This window comes from Pleurodeles waltl, chromosome 9 (genome assembly GCF_031143425.1).
Source record: "Pleurodeles waltl isolate 20211129_DDA chromosome 9, aPleWal1.hap1.20221129, whole genome shotgun sequence".
NCBI classification, from domain to species: Eukaryota; Metazoa; Chordata; class Amphibia; order Caudata; family Salamandridae; genus Pleurodeles; species Pleurodeles waltl.
In genome coordinates, this window is record NC_090448.1 from 459,497,947 (window position 1) to 459,516,507 (window position 18,561).

The 18,561-nt window shown below is 42.0% G+C and overlaps 1 protein-coding gene across 5 annotated transcripts in view; it reads right to left on the reverse strand.

The window, feature by feature from the left end:
* Nucleotides 1-14,554, reverse strand: part of KLC1 (kinesin light chain 1) — a 377,498-nt gene extending 362,944 nt beyond the window's left edge. For 2 of the 5 annotated variants that reach the window (XM_069207274.1, XM_069207273.1), the window contains exon 1: nt 14,169-14,414. The gene's annotated coding sequence lies outside the window, so the exon portion shown is untranslated. Of the gene's footprint in view, nt 1-14,168 lie in introns of all 5 variants that reach the window. The other 3 variants (XR_011198745.1, XM_069207275.1, XM_069207276.1) reach the window with 3 other exon arrangements.
* Nucleotides 14,555-18,561: the final 4,007 nt, after the last annotated feature.

The window sequence follows — 18,561 nt, forward strand, 5'->3', positions numbered from 1 at the left end:
CAGTCAAGTGCAAATTAATGCATTTTAAATATAGAAGCCTACCTTGACTATAACAAAGATGGAGGTGGGGGAAGAGGTGAACTGGAGAGATCGCAGAAGAGAGAGATCATCTAATTATGCTAATGAGAGACTTCAAAGTTTCCAAAGCGTGTGTCAAGGCAACAGGGAGAGCTAGGAACATACTGAGGTTCCAGAGTGTTTTCACATGAAAAGAAGGATTTTTTGTTTGCTGTATTGGCGAGTCATCTTCTAAAATACTCTGTATGGTTCTGGAGGCCATACGATAAACGGATAACGACAGCCTGCCGGCAAAGATCACAGAAGCGGCCTTTTTGTGGCTGATGCAATTGTATGAAATCCGGGGCCTGTACCACCAAACTAGAGTTGAGGATGCAGTGTTTTAAACGTATTTTCCTAACGCTGTCTGTAGAGCTCTACTACCCACTGCCCCTTGAGATAGCCATCACACTCTCTAAAGTATCCTGATGACATAAAGCGTGCAAAGAAAAAGTATGGACTATAAAAGGCTGCATTAGGAATAGGACAAAGAGTGATGCAATGACTTACCCCTTAATAGTTTGAACAAAAAGGGGAAGGATAGGTTAGCGCAGAAATATGGGTACAAGTGCAACTGAGATAGGAGAGTAATCCAGCAGCGAAGGTGCTCTTTCTAGAGCGGTCATGAATAAAACTTGATGAGGGTGCATAATGGTATGTTACAGCAAGAGTTGTAAATGCATGGATTATGCTGCAGAGGAGATGAAAGCAAAACCAGTAGTTCCATTCAGAAAAGCTGATGTCAGACACAAGGTAGAAGCTAAATCCAGTTGGAGTCAAAATATTTTTTTGATCTTCTAGAAGGCAGATAAATAAGCCTACTGGATAGGCCTGGAAGTCCATTACAAGAGCTTACATCTATGTAACTTCACACAAAGCTTCACGTCTTGCTCATCTGTACATACAACAGTAAGCTACTATCAATGGTAACACTCCAGGGGGTGTAGCAATAACCTGTATTGCAACCAATTTTGTATTACTGCACACTGGTTGATGTCACATACATATGTCTGTGTATTTAAATTTAGGTGCATGTGGTTGAGTATGATTTTTCTTAATGAAGGTCCTTGTAAATTGTCAGTTTGGTGATACAAACGTTTGGTTTCCCAGAAATTCAGGAGTGAAATACACATAACTATGCCCTGCATCCTGCGCTACTCCCCAGCCTGTCAGCAACCTTCAGTTAGCACAGTTAAATGTGGCCTCAATGGAGCTGCCAAGAATGTCCCTTAAAAAGACAAGAATCTCCCTCTCAAACCCTAGTACTCACCACTGTTACCCACAAATATGAGCTCTCATTCCCCTTACTCTCTCTTTCCTAAGTGTCTCTCAAGTTCCAAGCGCTAGAGATAAATGTATCCCTAAAGTAACAGCAGCAGAAAGAGCCTGCCTCGCTAACAATAGGATAGCAAAAAGGCAGGCCAGGCCACAACACACAACAGCATTCCCATACTCTTAGTGAGGATACATGGAGAACTGCAATTGAAAGCTCCAAAAGATCCGACAACAAAGTTGGACTTTACAGTGCCAAAGAAGAAAGTGTACAGACATGCAAATAAATAAAGTAAATACAACCTGAATACTAGCATGGGTTTGCATCAAGTCACAGGTCCACAACCCCACAGAGACTTTCTAGATGATAATCCACAGCAGAAGACAGTAATGAGAAGCAAATGGTGAAAGCCTGAAAATACATAGCCACCTAGAACACAATATGTATTGACAAAAACTCTTGGGATCGTGCAGAGGTACAAAGGCATACACTGAGGCACAGGGGCTCCAGAACTAAACTCTCACAGCAACACCCTCCATTTTGGGCCAACCACAATCTGAAGCATTCTAAAATCTTCAGAAAATACATGAAAATCTGTATTAATATTTATGTGTTTCCTTCACCAAAAAAAAAAAATATGTGATAAAAACCTCAGAAATCTGAGGAAAGAAAGTGAATGCTAAAGTTAATATTTGACTTTTTTTTTTAAACTTTATTTAAACTTGTAGTCTTCTTACAACTCACATCGGAGTCGTACAAATAGCATATACCAATTAAGTTGCAGCCCTAAGCCTTATAAAGCTGGTAAGCAACTTTGCAGTCATGATGGCGCTTTTACGGCCCAACAGTTTGCATTAGTCCATCCAATCCCTCTCCGCCCACCCCGGTGTTCCTATATTTAAATCGTCCCCTCAGTATTCCTCCAGTTCTCCCAAACCTTCTCCCATTTCCTGGGGCATCCCCTACTTTTGTAAATCACCTGTTTCGCCCTCTGGCACTAGTCTAAATTGAACTCCTAGCCTTCTACCACCGGAAAATGTGAAGCACCCCCACTGTCGTACTACATTGCGTTTTGCTATCCCCGCCACCAGCTGTAGCCAAACCGCTGAATATTTGGGCCTCGGTGTGACATCAGTGATCCCCATTGGGGCTCCGGAGAGACCTCAAGGGATGCAACTCAGGACATCACAGCCGCAACCCCACGCCAGAAGGTCTGTACAAACGGGTATTCCCATATAATATGGAAGAACGTTCCCTCTCTCCCGGACAGCTCCTACAGCAAAGTGGCATTACTACCCCCTTCCAGCTTGTAGAGGAGTGGCTGTGAATAATATGACCTAGTAGTAAATCAAGCTTGTATTGTTATTATTCTTGGGCTTTGTAGAGTTTCCTTCCAGTCTCCATCTTCTAGGTGGCCCAGGTCCTTTTCCCATACTAACCACAAGCCCCCAGGATGACTGGTGAATTCAAAAATCGTTTTTGATAAAGGATTGATACGCCTTTAGTGAGTATCGTTGAGTACTTAGTCCTCCAAGGGGAAGGACTCAGGTAACTGCTTTCCCTTCATAATATGCTGTTCGAGAACATGTTCCAGCCTCGGATATGGAAAGAGTTCGGATTCTACCATGGCATACTCTTGGCTGAGGTCCTCAAAACTAATGTATGTCTGACTGCTCCAAACATTACTCAGATGTTCTATGCCGATTGTAGCCCAGCCTTAAAAAATCCCGTAAGGCCCTTCACTTCTGGAAGCAAGTCACTGTGCCATAGTGGCGTCATCCCTATTAATATGCCTTTCTAATCTACTAATTTAGTGGCTTCCTTCCAAACCCTGACCATTGTCTGGGTGAGAAACAGCAACTCCTTCTTTTCTTGCTCCATAAAGTAGGCTCTCATATCCCTTTCACCCATTGCCTCCCTGTCAACTCAGTGGGCCGGGCTCGTTTGCTCGGTGAAGACCCACTTGTTTACTATGAGGAGCTGCGATGCCCAATAGTACTTCCGAATGTTTGGAATTGCCAGACCCCCTTCATATACCCCTCTCTGCAATTTGGATAGCGCAACCTTAAGAGCAGCTCCTGCCACAATAGTCTACGCACTTCCCCCTCAATATTTAACAATTTAATATAAAAAATAATAATAAAATGATGTAGAGCAAAATGCACATTTTATTGTTCTATTTTTCATTTTCCTGCATGTTTTGAAAGTAAGCAACCTGAAATCTGCAAGTCCTCTTTCTCCCTCTCTGCATCTGACTGTAAGCATCTTGGTACCAAGTACGCCTCGCGTCACATCTCATTCTTAGCCTAGTTGAGCTCCCTCACTCACCTCGTCAGTCCCCTCCTTCATGATTGTACCCCCTGAGAGCCCAAACTTGCTTGCCACATTGAAAAAAGAAAACGCGATGGTGGGGAGTGAAGGCACAACTGAAATGGGTGTGAGCAAAGTAATACTGCTGAGTGGAGGCAGCAAAAGAGGAAGAAGAAGCTGAGCAGGACATGGCGAGGACTGGGAAAGCAACAGGTGAGTTGAAGAGGGCAACATGGAGAATGCTGGAAGAGTGCTATTTATGTGAGGAACGTAGCACTTGAGGGGAGGGAAAGAAAACACAAGTGCACATAGGAGTGCTACAAAGTAAAAAGTAATTCCTTATTGGCAGCCACCGAACCAAAAATATAGTAAAGGTCTGCTGCATGGGAGGGTAATACACAAGCAGGGGAAAGAAATCTATCAAATAAAAAGCAATCAAATGAGGTCGGCAATAAAGTCAATGTATGAGATAAGCAACGTGCTGAGCCACAGCCCACTCTACGTATTGATATATAGTGTGAACAAAAGGTCTCCGGCAACAAAACAGCTAAAAGCTGTCTGAAACTAGACCTAACAAACCAGTACTTCAGTCGGCGGCAGCAGTGTGTTAACTATTGCTTCCACAACCCCCACTTCAGAGTCCTGGTCAAGCCACTTTCTTGGCTAATGCTTCTGCACGTTATCCTCGCCTGGACGCGGAGGCAGAGACTGATAATTCGGTGGAAAATTGCCATGTATTCAAAATCTGTGGGGAATTACAATATGTAAAATCCAGAGGAACCAAGGAATAGGTGTTTGCATCAAGAAATGAAGCAAATTAGGACTGTCCCATACCATGACAAGGCATCAAAATTCCAAAAGCTCCTAGGCATCGGTGGAAACGGTAAACTTCGCACTAGGTAAAAACTCTATCGCAATTTATGGAAAGCATAGGATGCCAAACAACCAAAAAAACGTAAATAGAGTAATAAGTGTACGAATAAATGGCGGAACAAGTTCAATGGTTTGTACTGTCATACTTGCTTTGAACTCCACAGTGGAACAGAAAGTTCACTAACAATTTCTACTTCCTTTCTGTGTATTGTTGCCCTGGCTCGGGTTCTTCGCATAAACTCGAACATTAGGCACGAGCTGCTGGAAACTAATGCACTGTGACTCACAGCACATTCCTAGCAGGGCTGCAGCCTGCTGTGGAGGAGGCGTGCCTAAATTCGGAGCCGCGAAAGCATATGCGTCGGTAATGTTGTCTTTATGTTTTTTTTGTATTAGACGCGGCCTGTTCTGTTCTGATTCCAACTTGCTACGCGCCTCAGGGAGCACCCACCCGGTAATGTCTCATCACATGTAATCCAAAACGGTGTAACATAAAAACCAGTTTGCTACTCCCAAAGAAACAAAAAAAAAAGCAGGCTTTTCAGGCTCACCCAGTATATTACCGAAAAACGAACAGAGCAAAGCAATTCGCATGGTCAGGTTAGGCGCCTTAGAAGGCATATTTCCTTTGCTAAAATACAGTCATCCCTGTCTGGACCCAAAACCTCGCCCAACCCGCGGCCTATACACAAATCCTCGATGTCTGCACAGCTGTCGACCGGTCTCAAGTGCGAGGGCGCCATTAAGCCAGCTCTTCTTTTCCCGCCAACAGCACTACGCGAGGGACTACTTTGAGTTTTCGCAATATATGCCTAAACCAAGCCCCAGAATACAAATTACGTTAAAACCCAGAGTTGGGTCATGACATGGGGCAACTGACACTACCTACATATATAACCTACTAGCTAATTTACTATGTTTGAGAGTATTCACCTCTGCATTTGTAGTCAGTGAACAATACACGCTTAGTTCATGCAAGAGTTTTATGAATATGCCCTAAAACAAACACCCACCCAAACGGTTATCTTTGGAACCACACGCTGTCAAGTGTTCTTAGACATCCAACGAACTGCTATACTGAAAATTCCAATTGATTCTAGTTGTATTCTCAACTCTACTGGTAAATGGTGTCCGATGGCTTTCGGCAGTAGGTTATTTCAACCAGTATAATGCCTTGTGTTGTTTAGATATAGTCACATTCCAAAAACCTACATTTAGATATCGTAGTGGTTGCTAATTGATAAAGTTGCAACATTATTATATATATATATATATATATATATATACATACACACATACACACACACACAGACACTATATATGAGATTAAAGAGATGTCATGATTAAGTGTTGAAGTAAGGTAAAAAATTTTTTTTTAAAAAAATGTAATTTGCCAGTTATAGTTTACTGAGCTGTAACTTGCACCCCACCTTGCCCTGCAAATGACCTCATAATTATTATTCATGACGTTAAATTATATAGATGACATCTTTCATTGCATAACTGATAACATTCGTGATAACATCCTAGACGTATACAGCACATATTTACTAAGTATACACATGTGGGTCAATATCACAGAAGTAGCCCAAGCCATGGAGGTAAGCATGATTCTGCATGTTGAAAGTTGTGGTCCACCATTTACAAATCTTAGGATCAAGTATTAATCCCTGCTGAAGAAAATAAAGGCTGAGCGCATCTAATTGGGGAGGGAGGGGGGGGGGGGTTGCAGGCATATCCTTGAAACTATGTTGAAGCTTAAAGCCAAAACTCATTCCAAACAATCTGCGAGAAAGGCGAAACCTTCTGTTGACAACAGATTATCCACCAGTGGATAGCTCGGATATGTGATCATACTAACTAGTAATACAGTACTATAGACAAATTCTATGTAGTGAGGACGGTTATAAAGTATGGATGTTTATTTCCAGAAAAGGCATTGCAGATCGTTGAATAATATCAAAAGTAGGAGTGCCCCACTTACAGACATTTTAACTTTCACTGGTGTTGTAAGCATGGCTCTAAGGTTGCATGCCGCTGAGCCCATCTCAGGAAGATGGATCGACTTAGAATTGCTAGTCATGTGAAGTCCTTAAGTGGGTAATCACACTAAGGTGAATAGAAAATTACCCACACCTATGTATGTGTTGATTACTTCAAAGCCACAAACCCAACAGAACTGCTTCACAAGGATTTTATGATATCAATGATGTGATCAGTGATGTTGTTGATGTAATTTAACATTTCATGAGCGATGTAATATGCGAGTTAACAGGCGTGGCATGGCGCAAGTTATAATTAGCTCAGTAAGGTAGAACTGGTGAATTTCTTTTTTTTTTTTATGTTAGGTGTTGAAATCAAGTAAAACCTATCTATGAGGTCACTTTAAACTTTAGAGTTTTTCACTGAATTTCTAAGTCTTTTTTAAATGTAAACCAAAATAATATCATACCGCCTTAGAATGTCACTTTAAACTGTGTTTTTTTTGTGTGAATTTCTAAAGTTTTTAAATGTTAAGTTTAATCTTATTACAATACCCAGATATGTCACTTTTGCCTTTATTTTTTCAATGCAATTATTTTCTCACATTCACCCAACTCCTCTACTGAGCACAGCTTTTGGCCATGCAATTGGGGGGGAAGGAGCTGTGCAGGGCTTTAAGACATACATGTACCCTTATATCCTTTTTTATATAAAACTTCTTCAGAGCACAGGGACTGAGATCATGTGCTCTGAAATGCTGGCCGCCACATTTTTCATCCAGAGGTGGCCAGCCTATGAGAGATTCCAGTGGCATGGGAGGGGTACCGCAGGACCAAAAAAGCCAAGAGAAGAAAAGGCTCTCTTGCCCAATCAGAAACCCTTATTTGTTTTACATTTACAGTACTGCAGGCCTAACTGTCTAAATACACCTATATTTGTATCCCCCTTGGAAGTCCTTCAGAGCACCTCTTAAAATGGGAATTTATCAAAAACGGTTTAATGGACTTACACCCAATCACAAAAAGCACGCTTTCCGAGTAAAGGTCTAACTTTCTGACCAAGTTGGTGTAATTCCGCTCAGGCATTTTTTTCTTTAAAACTTTCCAAAACGTTCTATGGGAATTAACATGTTTACCGACCAGATGGCTGTCAAGGACATGCAGTTCCAGAGCATTTGGTGGAAATCAGCTGAGAATACAGTACAGCATGCACAAGAAGTAGGGTTGTGAAAGTTAGTATTTATTTTTGCAGGGAATAAGTAGGACCTATGTAAGATATGAAACTGAATGAGTTTGAGTTTAGCATTGCTTGAGAAAGTATGAGGGTACACATTTACATATTTATTCTGGCTCATTCGTTCTTTCAAGTGTTATGTTCAACTTGTTGCTTCACTCATCCATTGCCATAGAGTCCAATTCGCTTTATACATCTATAACACTGGGCTTCTTATATCAAATGGTGACCTGGTGGTTAAGGTTTCTACTCATAGTGATGGAAAATTATGAGTTCTCAGGCCTGATTTGGTTGCAGTTTAACACAAACAAGACAAAAGCCTTGATCATAGGTGGAAAGTCAAGCTCCTAGGCCATTGTTTCTTGTTGCATACTCATTGCTCTGGTTATAATCAAAAGGTCCACAGGATCCTGTCCCACTAATGTTAGTGGACTTTCAGACGGTTGTTGACTCAGAGATGAGACTTCTTGTGGCACATCCTTCAAAAGATTAACTTCGGCCTATTGTTCCTGCCATCCGTGACAACCCTGTACCAAGATCCATGGGCTTGGATATGGGTAAATAGGGATGTTCTTGTGCCCTTTTTGATCAAATTGGGCAGTAGACAGGGTTACACCTTGCTCCCACTACTCCCTGCAATTAAGCCACTGGCTGCCTGGATCAGGGGGAAGGTCTTGCACAGGATTTCCCAAAGGATGATAACTCGGAGGACCAGGAGACACTGCATGTAGATATGTTGCTCTTTTGTTTGCTACATTTGACAGACCAGAGCAAGATTAATGCAGATATTGGTTCCAGACAGGGACGCCTTGGGTCTACTAAGGCAAACCTGCTGTCTTTCCAGTACAGAATGCAGAGCCTGTGAGGGAGTGGATCTCCCGACTGAAGATATTTTACCAGAGCTTCAATAATTTTGGGACCCACATTGCAATGGATCCAGTATTATGCTGGGAATTTGGTCTGGCCCTACCTTATTGTTGGTTTGCAAAGGGACCTTAATGTCTGGGCTGCTTTGCCCGTAAACACTTTGGAGTGCATCGTGCTGTTTAATAGGGTGGCCTTCTCAAGACTTCTGTACATGATTTATAATTATTCACCTATAATCTCTGACTAATTCTTTGATACTATTATGACTATGTCACATAACTTTACATGAGAAGGGAAACTGCCATAAATTGTGTGGGAAAATGCATACAATCCACTTACGATGGTGGTCTTGACGTAGCCAATATTCATTTTTATTATCGGGCCTCACTGTCACTGGTCACTAGTGACTGGCTGTTTGGAGAGATTGAAGACCCTAAGATTAGAGATCAATAAAATGTGTTTTCATGCACCTCATTGATACACTATTTATGCGGTGAACAAATCCCTGATAATCTCCTGCCCCTACCAAGACTGTTGTATACAGATGATGCAAGTGTTTGAGATGGATTGGATGGCAGTCGTATAAAAGGAGGAACCCCCATTATAGTATCCTGTTAGGAATGGGCTGCAATGCAAAAAGATCACCTTCTAGGGAAAACCATCACATTTCAATCGACTTCATCCACATCTACATAGGCCCTGGGAAAATTTTGTTTGGGAGCTCAAAGAGAGACCGACCCTCTGTTGAGTAAAAGCACAATCTAATGCAGAAGTTTATCCAAAAACCTAAGGCACTGAGATACCAAGGAACTGGCAAAAACTCCACAATAACAATGTATAACAAAACATGCATTTTAATTCTGATGGCCAACCTTGAATCCTAAATTAAATGTGTGTACTCCTAGTGTTCCAACTTAAAAATTAAAAAAATATTTATTCACTCCTAATCTTTCAACTAAATGCTCTGTTGCTTTTGATCTTATTGTGTCTGGATCACTGGCAAGCCTTGTATTTGGCACATTTGTGCACACTCCATTGCCAATCTAACTTTCTTTGCCTGGCATACCGGTTACATTAGAGTCAGTTTCCTCAATTTATGCAGGATAAACTGATGCGTTGCCAGTCTGCCAATGCCCTTTCATGTGTTCAGCAGTAACATCTTGCTGTGTGCCGTGGAGGGTGCCGAAAAATGGCAATAGATAAAAAAAAAAACTTGCACTGTACTGGTTACACTATTCAGTCTGATTCCCTGTCTTCATCTTTCAGGTGTTATCTAAACTGACTTTTTAGGAAACTTCTCGCAAAATATTTTGCCCTGCACATCAATTTATTTACGCCGCCCCCCCCCCTCTCCCCCCCCCAAATTCCACTTAATCAATTGTACCTCTTGATTCCCAACAAACTTTGGGGAAACATTTTTTTCACAAAACTTGCAAGAAGTTGGAGACGCACCCTAAGCCAAGATGCAGTTACAGTCCAGTTACAGTCCACAAACCAGCTACCTCTCAAATACTTGACTATCCTTGCCTGTAAACGTGTAAAGTGCTCCACTGCCTTTGGCTAGATTTGTACCATACGAATACCACACAAATGCATTACAAGTAGTGGTTGCCACTGTGTAGTTACAGTAAGGTCAGTTTCCATAAAGCGTTTTTTGTTTCGCTACCGCCTTTGGCACCATTTGAGGAATGTTCACAAAACTTTCCAAAAACAAAGTTCATCCATCTCTTTACATTGTAAAAGTACCACATTTCCTCTGGCCAAAAACCACCAATCAGTTCTTGGAATATTGTGAGATTTGCCCAAAACAGGGGGGCTCCAATTGGGAGAATTTTTATAAATTATAAAACACAAAAATAGACTCAAACTACCGCTACATGTGAACATAAAGGATATTTCAAAATCTGTTTTTATCTCCTTAGACGCGATTGTACGACTGTTTTACCGGTTTTCATCTTCCCGATTATTTTTAATACTTTCTAGTCTGAATATTAACGTCCCTTGTCTTTTTACAATTCGGTCATAATCAGATACATGAGAAGTATGAAAAGTCTGAGTCACAACAGAGGTTTAATAAAAGCATGACTTCTCTGGTGAATAGAAATATGGATTCGGCCTGGTACAACAATGTGAACATACTGAGCAGAGTGAAGTGCACGTCATTTTTTTGGCATGTTTCTCAAAAAGAAGTTCCTTTTACCAGAACACATTTCTTTTATGTTGCGCAAAAACAGATTTCAATCATGTCAACTTTACCGAATAGTTGGTTTTAAAATACAGTCAGGTGACCTCTAGTCGCAGCTGGTGACACTTCTCCTTTCAGCCACATAAACAACCAGTGACAAATCTACGTCTAAAAACATATCTGGCCAAACCCGAGAATACTCAAAACTGATGTGTTCAGGCAAACTGAGGGGTGCTCCATTTGTCCATTAAAGTAAAAATATATAGAGAAATAAAAATGTCATTTTTTTTTTAAATAAAAAAGGCTTCACACTCTTAAATTGGCTCAGTTGTCAAGTCACCAAAATGTAAACTGTTCTACCAAACGGACTCGGTAGCAAATAGGTAATAATCTCATTTTACTGTCGAGCCGGAAAATAATTTCTTTCAGTACCTCTTCCATTGTGCCAACAAATAACAGACACCATTTATGTGACAATATTAAAGGGGTGGCGATTTGGTTTAGGCCCGTCCCAATATACAAAGGGCCTGATTACTCCGTTACATCCCGGACGCCGCATAACAAGTTCTATGGCATCATTTAATGGAATTTGAGATACGGCAGGCGGAATATTCGTCACGTTTGTGACGGAGTAATCCCCTTTCCAAGGTCGTAATCAGGCCCTAAATATAAAAATGCTGTTTCCAGTTAAGTGAAATGTCTTTGACCTCTGTTCAATTAATTGTTGCTGTAACGGAGCAGTATTCAGTCAACATAAAGGCAACGCACGCAGTTTCTGGCAATGCTATTTTTCCAATTCTCAAGCCTGTTCTTCTCGGTCCTTTGTGTGCAGTTTTGCAACAGGAGAGGAAGCAAGTTTTTTTTTTTTTTTTTTTTTTAAAAAGGAGTACCACAGGGGAGGGGAGCTGACCGGAAGAAAAGATTTCCGAGTAATGTCATCCACAGTAGGGCGTGCCTGCCATGACGAGGGCAAAATGAGGCATCTGTAGCCTAATTAATCCTCATCCTTGCCCAGGATGTTCCCCCGCATGGTCCCACGAGGCACACTGAATGTGAGGGAATATGTGCGGCAAGCTGGGTGAGAAGGCGGATCATTAAGCGTTCCTTTTAAAGCCTCTGTACCTTATATTCATCAGAAATCTTTTTTTTTTTCCTTTTGCAACCTTCATGTGTCCAGTAGGGGGGGGGTGAGGGCGGTCTTTATTTGTGAGAAATATTCACCAACCCCCACGACACGCAGCATAAAAGCCCGACTCTGGGCCCCGCTAATCGTTTCCAGAAGCGGTTCGGGCAAACAATGAGGCGCACTTCTGCACAGCGACTGACAGGAAACTCTGTGCTGCCAGTCCCCCGGGGGACTCGAGCACCACAAACCCGTCACAGCAGCAGCCAGGACAACCGCAGCTGCACTCTGGGGCTACAGGGGTCAGTCATAGTATGAAGAACACAGTGTGTGTGCACTGACGCGCAAGGGGGGTTGTTTCTTAAAATAGACACTGGTCTGTAGCTTTAACATCAAAGGCTGTGCACGCCACACCCCGGGTGTTCGGACCATCACAAAAAGAGTGCACGCGGGGCCGATCCGGTCCTGTACACGGAGCTAATAATACTCAGCCAGGACACTATGCGTTAATGCACACATCACACACAGTAAACGGTTACACACTACACGTTTAATTCATTCATTCTTCGGGCATATTGTATATGAAAAGGTGTATACCCACTGCGGATCGTCAACATGATATGACCTTCCGCATCAATGGATAGACAAATCCAGAGTATAAGCACAATCCTTACTGTACAGCCCCCAGTGTTATTAAACTATGCACAAAAAAAAGATTTTCCAGGTTGGCTGTATAGCGCGCAGCACATAACTGAATTACTTCTTGGCGACGCAGCATATCAGGCATCTGGATTAACTAAATGCGAAAACGCAGACCGTGCTTACTGCGAACTAGTAAACCACCAGCAGTAAGATGAAGGAAGATATCCGAACACATAACTAAAGACATGACGCAATAATAAATAAGCATACCTACGACGTGACAGAACATTACCCACCAATTAAAGGACAAACTTAAGTATGAATTTGAACAAGCGTTTATTCTTAGGGAGGGGCTGTAGAAGTCTCGAGACACAGCCTATGACGGGGTAGTCAGAAGAGGGGCCTTTTCAGTTTTATCCTAGCCACAGCCTGCACAAATCACTTTTACTGTCTTAACTCTGCATATACACAGGTTACCACTTCAGTACAGTCACAGTGCACAAACACAATTCACAAATGATTATAGAGACAAACAAACGCACGGCACACAAATCCCAACATGTGGTTATATGGGCCATGCTAGCCAAAAACGGACCTACAAGGCTATATACAGGCCATCATTTGTATCCCACGTCACCTACAGATAGGTCTGAGAGAATCCACAGGACCCCTCCAGTACACAAATAGAACCATATGTGTACACAAATTCCTTTCAGACACACAACTCCCTATTCCCCTATGCGCACTCCCACATATCACAAAACACACCCAGAGATCCCACTGCAAGGACGAACAAATACACAGACCTCTCCGGTAACTAGAGCATACACGTGTGTGCCCACCAAGCAGCCAATGGTTAGTTTGACGTACGTCTCCCTTTCCTTGAGCACCCGCTTTTACGTTCCTAACTGTCTTTTAAACCTGCCTATGTGTTGTCGGTGTCTTACACAAATTGATTTAAATTTACTGAATCGAAACAACTCAACATGCGCATATTAGTGGTAACCCTGTTCAGATTGTTATCAACAAAGACTACTGCCTAAGGGCATCATACAGTTCCATTTGGCCACACATCGCTACCTTTAATAATATGCATATACTCCTATGGGCACCCTATGAGTACACACACACACACACTGATTCACACAACATGGCACAAATCAATCAACATATTTATATACGCACACACAAAGTGATCTATATCCTTCATAACTGAGACCACCAAGGACATACAGGTACCAGCGCTCATGGGTTAGTGAATTCACACCATCCGCTCCATCGCAGACAGATTACTAGGCCGAAATACAACAGATTCATATGATGAATGGGCCCTACGAAAATATATTATCATAACGTCGCAAACACCCCATTGACTGCAGACTCCCATATTCTTACGCAGAACCCAATGACAACAAACCCTGCACTCAAAGGATCCCGTGAGAGAAAAAGCTCTTTAATTCACAAGCATGTCCCCATGGCGACCGATGGCTGTAACAACACGCCCGTCCGGCTCCCCGTGGGGGTCCCAGAGCATCTAGGTGACAGCCCCCTGCGACAGCACACATGTCTCCATGGTCACAAGAGAGGTCCCCACCGCGCCCCCGCCAGGGTGTGTGACTCACCGTGCTGCCGCTCGGAGCCCCTCCTCCTTCCCGGGGCTGTGCCGCTCCTGTGCGCCTCGCTCCTCGGTCCGGGGGGTGGTGGGGTAGATCTCTGGGTGTCGCCGGCGGCTGCCCCCTCACATCCCGCCGCGGATTCCTCGTGCGATGCAGAGCTCAGGCGCTTGTTGTGGGTATGGGCATCCTCCTCCGCCGGCGCCGCTCCTGCCTCGGCCAGCCTTCCTCCCCACTGAAGATGGCGTGTCCGCCTCCTCCCTGCCCACAATGCCCCGCTGCCATGATGTCATCTGTCATCTCTTAAAGAGAGAACGCGCAGGCAGGGCTGAAAGGGACAGCTGTCAGGCGCGACTGTAAACAAGAGCACGCGCGCAGCTGCGCGGCGACACACTGCGCGCGTGCCGTCTAATGCAGCGCTGTGGAATTAACTTTAAATGGTCAGTTTTTTCCTATATTGCGAATTATAGTGTTAAGATGTTCACATTTATAGAGCGCTTACAACCGTGTACATGGTATTGTAGAGCATGCTTAGTGGGTGGTCTTTCATATGAAACCGGGAATACCGAGTATTATGCTAATTTCTTTATTTTAAACAGCAGCTGCAGTCAAGGAGAAAAAAACTACAGAACTGTAGTATCTACTTTGTGTTTTAGTGTTTCATTTTCCATTTCTATTTTGTAGAATGCTATGTGCCTCTATGATGTATGTATTGTTTTCATGTAGAATCCTGGTTGCCAGGTAAAGGCAGTTAGTTCCTGCACTTCGCCTGGTAAACAGCGATTCTCCGTGGGTCCTGAATTCTCAGAAAATAAACTCCTCAAAATAAATTTCTTCTCTGCCTCCGTCTGTCTTTCATCCGATCTTACATTTTGGTACCAGGAGTGGGGTAAAGTGTTCCCTATTCCTTTTCCTTTCTTCCTCCAGTCGTTTTCCAGGACCCACAGGATTTCTAATCAGACTGCAGGTTTGTTTCAAAGAAAAAAAAAAAAAATGTTTTTATAACTGTTACGCTTTTATTTATTTTAACTTCGGAAGAGCATAACAAGTCCTTTACCTACTCCAATTCCTTGACGAACTTTGCCTCTTTCGACTTGTAGCCACGAGCCTCCTCAAAGGCCAATTGTCCTCGGGCGCTGTGCGTGTGTCGCACTCTGCTGCCTTCTTGCGCACACCACTTCTTCGCTCTGCTGCCTTCTCGCGCACACCACTTCTTCTACGTGCAACCGCAGACGCTGTTGCTGCCTTCGTGCGTGTTGGATTTAATGGGGCGTTAATTCCTGTTGTTCCTCGTACTGAATGAACGATGACGCGCACACCACATCTTCTAAGTGAGGATCAGTAAAAGGAAAAAAAGTACTGCTGACCAACCTTTTGACATCGCGGTGATGCGCACACCACACAAATCTTTACGGGGCAGTTATTTGTTTCAGTTAACTGCGCGGTGATGCACACACCATACAAACCTTGTAGAGGACAACTTATTAGTGACTTTTAGTAGTGTGGTTATGAGCACACCATATTGAAGCTCATATTTAATTTGGTTTAAGATACCTACCTTGCTGCTTCAACATAATCTTTGCATTTCTGTTTCTTATTTTCTTTTGTTATATTTGTTGTATTTGTTTTGTGTTGTATAATTTATATTTATCTTAGTTTTTTGTTATGTACTCATATCATGGCTACTAACGAAAATGTAATTCATCCACCACCTTTTTTGCAAAAATCTGGCAAACCTGAAATCAAATGGAAACAATGGGTACGTATTTTTGATAACTATTTACTAGCTATTGATGCCCCTCACTACAGTCCTGCTAGGAAATTGGCTTTGTTGTTTAGTCATTTAGGCATTGAGGGACAAAAAGTTTTCGACAATCTTCCCCTGATTACTAATCCTGGAGGGGATGGTGACTGGGACGTATATTTAGAAGCCAAGGAAAGATTTAAAAAACTGTATTCTGATGAGGCCAGTGTACTCTTAGAAAGAGACAGTTTTTTTTAAATGGAAGCAGTTTCCTGAAGAATCTGTTGAGGAATACACAGCTGCTTTACGCATTTTAGCTTCATCTTGCGAATTTGAAAGTTGTGTAGACACGTATATGAGAGATCAATTTTTCTTTAATTGTTTTTCTAAAAAAATGCAAGAAAGATTACTCACTTGTAGGAATCCTTCATTATCTGAAGTCATAGACATTTCTAAAAGTATAGAAAGAGCTATAATCTCTACTCAGGCTATGAATGCTCATGAAAGTCTATCACCAGTTTCTTATATTTCGGAGAATGATTCAGTAGCTGCCATAACCATGAGGACAACAAAAAACAGAAAAAAACAGTTAATATGTTATCGTTGTGGTTCCAAAAATCATTTAGGTAACAGTTCTGCATGTCCAGCCATTGGTAATAAGTGCACTAAGTGTAGTAAAATTGGACATCTTCAAGCAGTCTGTAAGTCTCAATCCACTGGGTCATTTGTCAGAATACACAATGTTAATGTTCCTAGTGACGCTCATAATAGTGATATTCAGGAGTGTACCAATACATTTTCGAATATGCTTCTCACCATTCAAAATGTTTAAAAAGATGTCAAGGTTAACGGTCCCATGTGTCAAGCTCTCATTAGCGGTAAATCCATTACTGTGATGGCGGATTCAGGAGCACCTATTACTGTTTTGGCGGATAGAACATTCTTCTCATTGTGGCACAACTCTATCAAATTGCAGCAACCTGACATTAACCCCAAAGTGTTTAGTAGGTTGGATGGATTTAGCCAAGTTAGGTTTACAACTAAGACCTGGTGAAGATAATCCCATTGTTTTGGGTAGTATGCCCATCTTATCTTTGGATATTGAGGGTGATGTTCTACCCAGATTGGTTTCTAAGTTTCCTAATCTTTTTAAAGATGAGATTGGCTCAATGAAAGGATTTGGACATGTCATCAGGTTGAAAATGAATGTCATTCCTGTCAAGCATAAGGTGAGACCAGTACCTATCAGTGTACGAAATGATTAAAAAAAACTCTTAAGTATTCTTACTAAGGAAGGAGTTATTTCTCCAACAGACTCGTCAGAATGGGTTTCACCTATTGTTTTAGCTAAAAAAAAGTCTGGAGAGTTATGTCTCTGTGTGGATTTGAGATCCTTAAACAATAATATTATCATTGGTTGTCATCCTTTACCACGCATTCAAGAGATGTTAGCCAATATTGGAAGTGCAAAATACTTTTCTGCGATCAATTTGCACTTGGCTTATCATCAAATAAGCATTGAGTATGGAATCCCAAGAACTCATCACCTTTGTAACACCTTTTGGAGTTTACAAATATCTCAGATTTCCTTTTGGGCTTGCCTCCGCTGCAAGTGTCTTCCAAAATACAATGGATGTCCTGTTCTCTAACATGACCAATGTTCAGGCATTTCAGGATGATATTCTTATTTTCACTGATACTAAAGAACAGCATTTTGAAATTTCGAATAAAGTATTACGTATATTAGAGGACACTGGTGTAACAGTCAAGCCAGAAAAATTTAAATTTTTAGTTCAACAATTGGATTACTTAGGACACACCATCTCTGCTGAAGGTATTAAACCTAAGTCCTGCAATTTAGAAGCGATCCTTAAGGCACCAGCTCCTGATAATAAAGATGCTCTCAGGTCTTTTTTAGGTTTGTGTGAATACTATGCCCGTTTTGTACCTGAATATGCCATGGTTGTACAGCCATTAAAGAATTTATTTAAAAAAGGTGTTAGATTTATTTGGACCTCTGAAAATGATACAGCATTCACTAAACTCAAAAATCTTGTTTGTGATGCCCCTGCTTTAAGCCCCTTTATTCCTGAAGGTAAATGTATCATCACCGTTGATGCTAGTGCGAAGGGCATTGGAGCGGTGTTCAATCAATCTGTTAATGGTGAACTCATCATCATAGCTTTTGCTTCCAGAGCTCTGTTGGAAGCGGAAACTAACTACAGTACTATAGAGAGGGAAGCGCTAGCTTGTGTTTGGGCTGTTCAAAAATTCAAAACATATTTGTGGGGTAATTCTTTTGAAATACACACTGACCGCAAACCTCTTGTCTTTTTATTGAATGGTGATGGGCTAGGCAAGGCTTACACTCGTCTGATAAGTTTACTTTCCAAAATGCAAGAATATGACTTCACTGTTAAGTATATTCAAGAAGGGAAGAATTTTCAGGCCGACTGTCTTTCACGCATGCCTCTGCCTCTCTCAGAAAGTATCCAGGAGGAATATGAATGGGTTGTTGCTGTTATTGACGCAGTAAGTGATCTTAATGGACCTATTTCCGAGATTGAGTGGGTGAATGCCACCGCAAGCAATGACATTTTATTGAAAGTTATGGATTTTTTAAAGAAGGGTTGGCCTCCCATTCGTAGCATCCCAGAT